We start from the raw sequence: 6,588 nt of genomic DNA, 5'->3' as shown, positions 1-6,588 counted from the left end.
GGAAGAATTCAAAACAAGCCAAGTGCTGTCCTGTGAGGGAGGGAGAGGGAGCTCTTTTAGAAAATTGCTTGCTGAGGAATGAACGTGCCTTGGGTCCCAGTTGGTGAGGAGAGTACCTTCTGAAGACCTGGGGAGTTGCTTCTGGCAGAGGTTTGGAGGCATAGAGGAGCTTGATCCCTGCAAGACACCCAAGAAATGGCAGCCTTGGCTTTGGGAGAGATGGGCTTGCTGGAACCAGTAAGACCATCAGTAATAAAATGTTTTGAGGGAAATGCAGTTTTGTTACTTTTAAGCACTAAATACTAATTGGAAGCAGGCTAATAAATAATCTGTACTGAGAAACCCTCAGGGAACCTCCTTTGATGAACAGAGAGGAACTATTTGTAATTATCATAACAGGACTGTCTGTAAATAAATGCTTCTAAAAATGCCTAATTTGACATTTCTAAAACAATTTGTCCTCTTAGTCTGTTTACACCGTGAACCCTTCTATTTGCATTCTATAGTTTTCTTCTTTTCTGCCTCACCTCAAATAAGTTCAACACAGCTCTTAGGGGCTGAGGGCTCTTTGCAGATTTTGAAAAGGTCAACATCCGTGAAATTCTTATCTGAACTATCACAAATTCTTGATTACTAGAGTCTGGATTTTTGAGGCACTCCTAGAAGGATAGTAGTTGATCGTTATTACTTTAGTTACATTTATGATGTGAGAGTGTTATTCATCCTCTTTCACAGAAGAGGAGAATGAGGCTAGGAGAAGTTAGGTAAGTTGGCCAAGTCATGAACCAAGCCCTCTGTTCACCTGCCTAACATCATGAGGACTCTGGATTAGAAGCTCTTTGGCCTAATTTCTAGACTCTGCTCCCCCTAATTTGCTTTGTGACCTTGGGTTTAACCTGCTCTTTGTGACCTGCTCTTCTCCTTGGTGAAAATGCTGCTCGTGATCCCCCCTCAGTGTGTCTCCCTAACTGCTCTGAAGTGGGCCAGGTGCTGCAGCTACCATGGAAACCAGATGCAGGAGCGAGCTTCATGGAGACTCCTGTCACACAAAAGAGCAGATATTATTCAAATGATCCCACGAATGAAGGCAACATTCCAAGGGCAGCGGTTGTGCTGAATCATTACACATATGGGCCTGGTCTAGCTTGAAAGAGCAGGGAAGGCACCCCAAGAAAGAGGTCTTTGAATCAAATCTGAGTGTTGAGTGGGGTTAGCTAGATAATGGGGATAGTGGTGGGACGGGAGAAGTTCCAGAAGGAAGGACAACCTGTGCAAAGGCCCTGTGGAGGGAGGAAGTATCACACCGAAAGGAAATCAGAGTGCTTGGGGTCACAGGGTGTTCAGAAATGTAACAGGAGAGGAAGCTGGAAAATGAGATGGATGTCAACCACGCAAGGGCTTTAAGGGCATCTCGAGGTCCTAAGGGACCTAATATTTTCCAGATTTTATGACTTCTTTTTGTTGAATCCTGCCCCTTCTCTTTCTCTCATGAGAACTTCTTTCCCTAACCACAGTATCGTCTTAAAAAAAAAAAAAAAGAAAGAAATAGAAAGACTTGCTTAAGAGGCACCCAGCCTAGGTCTTGGTATTACTTCTGGCCAGTTGTCATTGCCACCAGTCAAAAGCCAGCACCAATGGGGCTGTGACCCAGTGTTTGGGTCCCCTGGAACTTGCTGGAGACCAGTGAAGCGGTACATTCCTTTCCAAGACAAGAGAGCCCCTGACATTCATTATTTGGCAGAAGAGCCAGAGCTGCCAGGAAGGCCCCGTGGCCAGGCCTTGAAAGCTGGAAAGGAAATTAGTTTTGGCAAAAGACAGAGCTGAATGTCAGCCCCTTCCACTCCCAGGCCTGGCTGCTAATCGGGCGGCCGCAGCAGATAAGAGGAAACAAAGGGTCAGGATGAAGGCACTGGGTATCGGTAACGTGTGCCCACCCCTTTGTTTCATTTCAGATGTTGTGATGAAGGATTCCGGCTGCTGAGCTGCGCTGTTAATCAGATGGACTCATTCCCTGAGTGAAGACTGCTTTCTGGTGTCTCCAAGGAACTAAAGATGATGAATAGAAAAAAGGCTCACACTTTATTAGCATGGATAGGCACATAGATCCCAGGAGTAATGACTCCCAGGATGGTGACCATTTTTTTTTTCCTGTTTTGTCAGTCCAGAGTCAGGCTCTGCTGTGGTTGTCATAAAGGAAGACCAAAAGGGTACCAGGGCTGTTCTCGTGGAGTTAGAAAGGAGGTGGTAAGATATGGAAAAATAGTCTCAGCAAGGCTCAGGAGTGCAGGACTCTTAAGAAAGCTCAGAGAACCTCATGGTTTAAACCTAAATTAACAAAGACCCTGTTTCTGATGGAGGAAAAGGGGAACACATAAAATGTAAGGGCTCCCAAACAATGGAAATCAGCTGTAAATGCGTAAGGAAATTGGGTTGTCTCAGAACTTTGATGGGTAATTAAGGGTTAGGCCGGCAATCTTTTTCAGTCCTAGGATTATTTGACATCTTTTCAGAGAGTCCAAGTTCTCTTTCTTGCTTGGTAAGGACTGGGGAATGGCTAGAGGTCAGTCATTCTGGGTGACAGGGATTGCTGTGAGACCTTGGGGGACACTATTATGAGCCTAATTCCTTTTATGCTCTGACCCAAGAAGAGGAGATTTGAGTTTTTGTCCTGGGTCCATGAATTGTGAAAAGTGTGACCTTGGGCAAGTCATTTCAACTTACTTCTCTGAACCTCAGTTTATTCATCTGTGAGATCAAGGGACTGTGGTCCTGGGTAGCTTGAAATTTTTATGTAGCTGAATTTAAAAAGTCTGTAGTTCCAACAACTTTAGAATATTGGGCTAAGTATATAATAAATCCACTACACACCCCTTCTGCTCTCTGAAAACATTTTGAATATGAGGGATGCATTTATGGAGTGAAGGTGTTGGGATGGGGCTTATGGATTTCATTTTAAATATTTTTAAGCAACTTTAAAAATAAATATCTTAGAATTATCTGTAATTTTCTTACTACATTAAGAGATGTTCCTAGAGAGTTCTAGAGTGCTTGAATTAGTTTGTTCTCTTGGATGTTTATACTCCTCAAAGTTGTTGCTTCTTTTTCTTGTACACATTCTCACTTTGTTTTCCAATACTTTATTTCTAAAACATGGCAAGGTCAGTGTCAGCGAACAGATTAGGATGTGTGTTGTTTGAATTCAGGAAAGCTGCTGGCGCTTTCTGGACCTCTGGGCGTCTCATCTTAAATTTCTGCATTCTGGGAAGCTCTAAATTCATGTGCTGAGTCAAGACAGGAAAAAGAAATTCTCAAAAGGGACCCAAGAGAGAATTACTTGCACTTCCAGTGATCTTCAGCTCAACCCTATGTGGCTTGACAAGGGTCATTACCATCACACTCTGCTCATGAGAAAACGCCAAGAAACATCCGCAAGTTTTAGGCAAACAGACTCTACTAGACATGTGCTTTATTGCATTAGACCCCCAGACAAAGCTAATATTGCCAAACAATAAATAAATAAAGGGAAGCCAGATTAAAGCAAATTAGGAAAGAACTTCACTTTCTCTCTTGGGACTCTATCTATAATGTCACCAAAAACTGGAGTTCACCCAACAAATATTCTAACCCTATTGAAACAGACCCAAACCCTGTATCTAAATATCCTACCAGCTGAACCAGAACAGGGCCAATATTTCATTTGGTTTAAATCCATATTCTCTTCTCTCCTCTCTGTCTCTCTCTGTCTCTCTCTGTCTCTCTCTGTCTCTCTCTGTCTCTCTCTCTCTCTCTCTCTCTCTCTCTCTCTCTCTCTCTCTCCAGAATTACCTAAGTGATTTGATAGACAGCATTCCTCACTTAGAGAGCCTTTAGAAATGGTGTGTGTGTATGTGTAGTAGAATAGTGGTAAAAGATCAGTATAGTTTCCAAAATAAAATATCTTCTTGAAATTGTAGTTTAGATTCCTTACATCTTTGATAGGTGATAAAAATAGAATTTTGTGAATTTGAGATTTTTTTCTTCTTCCTCTACTTTTCTTTCTCTCTCTTTCTTTTCTCCCCCCCCCTTTTTTTGTTAGAAAAACCAACACAGCTGTGAGGACTTTCACATACAATCACTCGAGATAGTTCCTGTTTGACCAGTTCCCAGATAAAAGAAAAACAGAACGAGTATGGAGCAGTTGATCATTTTTTTGAAACAGGATACATTTTTCTCATGTTTTGATCTGAAAATACTCAGCTGTAATTTAATCTACCTTTATTAGATTACCCAGTTATGTCCAGAAAATCTTGGAAACCATCTTAAATAGTAAGGTCAGGGGAGAAGCAGGCTGGATGTGGGAATTCCTGCTGCTCTGGTCTGACGTGTCTTCCAAATAGAGAGAGAACTTATGGGCGAATCCGTTGATGCACCAGGAATGGAAGAGCTCGGCCCTCCTCCCCAGTCTCCAGTGGGAAGTCTGCCTTTTATTTCTTTCAAGATGACTTTGGAGTAACCCCAGCCTCCAATTGTATGTTGTATAGCTAAAGAACAACCCAGAAATGGCCAGTTGGTCAACAGTTATCCTTCACTGATCAAAAAAATGCTTTAAGCTTGAAAAGCTCTACATGAAGTTGCCAGATCCTCTAGTTAAATGTGAATTTCAGAAAAATGGAGAATCTCTTTTTTGTGTGTGTCCTCAGATTCTAAAAAAATAAAAAATAAAAATTAAAAAAAATGGATTTGTCATTTATCTGGAATGCAAACCTAACTGGATGACCTACATTTATGTTTGCTACATCTGGCAACTAATTTCATATCACCCAAAAAGTCCATGACATCATTCATAGTAGGAAAAAATAATATAAAATAAAACTCCATGTAGCAGATATGAATATTAGCCATACAGGCTGGTGTGCAAGATTTGTCATCTTTATTATTAGACAGGAACTTAATTGGTCTCAGAGTGCCAAAACAGCAGGAAGTTCAGCCTCAGTTGTTAAGGGGTCCTGTACCTTCCCAGGGCACCATGTCAACCCAGGAGTCATAGGTAAATGTCCAAAGAGTCAGAGTAGGGCTCCAAACTCCAGGCTTCCAAGGTGGCCTGCCATGTGTCATGGCTTAGGGCACAGTGGCCCCTGTAGGTAGTGGGGATCTATTTTGAGTACCCTATGGGGCTAGGGTATATATTTTTTTCCCAACCATGTACCTCCACATTTAGAAGCTATATTTTAACTGATGATCTCTCTTTTCCAAGGATGAGCTTTTTAAAAATTTTGCAAACTCTCCTCTTTTCTCTTAGGTGAACTTCAAAGCCATCCTCTCACTCCCCATTGACCTCAAAGGTAGTTCCTTCAGTAGTCTTGGGCTTTTCTGAAAAACTGGGAGAGCTGTTGTCAGTCAATTTCTGCTTCCTCCTGCCTCCCCATGTGGAATGATCCTGGAGGGAGTCATTCCTCCTGAGTCTGATTACCTGCTTGAAATGGAAGAACAAACCCTAGCACAGAGACTAGAAGATAGATTACCGAGGAGGAAATATTCCCTCTCTTTCTACCCACTCTGTGTCTATGGAAGACTCTACTTCCCCCATCCATTAATGTGGGGTTTTGGTGTAGCTCAGTGTTAGAGTGTTTGCCTGAGCCTGTGTGAGGCCCTGGGTTCAATCCCAGCACTGAAACAAAAGCCAAAAGAAACTGATTGGAAACAATAAAAACAAAACCCAAAAAATTGAAAGGAATAAAAACAACAACAATAAAATGTTGGCCTTTTCTGTGTGACTTGTTTGAGCCGATGGGATAATAATGGACATGACCAAATTGGGGCTGGAAATGTGCTTATGTAGTAGAGTGTCTTCTTATATTTCTGTCATTATTGCCATGAGTCCAAGGAGAATTGACTTGGACCCCTTCATAGCTTGGATTCAAACTCAGCCAAGCCTGGCCTCGACCAGCGGAATCTATCCATCCCCAGATAGAAGAACAGGAAATAACTATTAATACATAAATATGCTACTGGGTTTCAAGACAGTTCATTATGCACAGTAACTAACAAAAAGAGGTGCAAGTGAACTTATCTCGTTTGATGGATTAGAAAATTGTCTTAATATTCATCTTGATATTAAAATATTTATTGCATTCCGACATCACAAGACCTAAAGTTGTGTTCCTAAGGCAACCTCTCTTTCCCTCCATATATCTAACACAATTCTCTAAGTTACTTTTTTAGAATAGCTAACATTTATTTAATGTCTTGAAGTTTACAGAATTTCCTCACATCCTTTATCCTATTAGGTCTGTTTTGAATAGTACTATTCACCACTGAGCGCAGTGGAAAGGTGAGTTTGATGTTAATAGCCCCGTATGATGAGGAGATACAGTCTGAAAGAGAGCAAGGTTTCCCCAAGACAGTAAGTCAGTTTTCAGTTCCGGATCAGAACTGGGACTCCAATCAGGTCTTTTCATTCTTCCGACTCTACCATGGTAGCTCCTAGAACATCCAAAACAGGGCTGAGCATTTTATAGTTTTCAGCAACTACTCAAGAAGTGATAAAGAGACCAAACCTTTGGACCAAAGTTACAAGTGTAAAGCCAAAAGTTCCCAGGTAATATTTCA

The sequence above is a fragment of the Urocitellus parryii genome, chromosome 1 (assembly GCF_045843805.1).
Source record: "Urocitellus parryii isolate mUroPar1 chromosome 1, mUroPar1.hap1, whole genome shotgun sequence".
Lineage (NCBI taxonomy): Eukaryota > Metazoa > Chordata > Mammalia > Rodentia > Sciuridae > Urocitellus > Urocitellus parryii.
The sequence above is the reverse complement of the archived record's forward strand: the minus strand, read 5'-3'. Positions refer to the sequence as shown.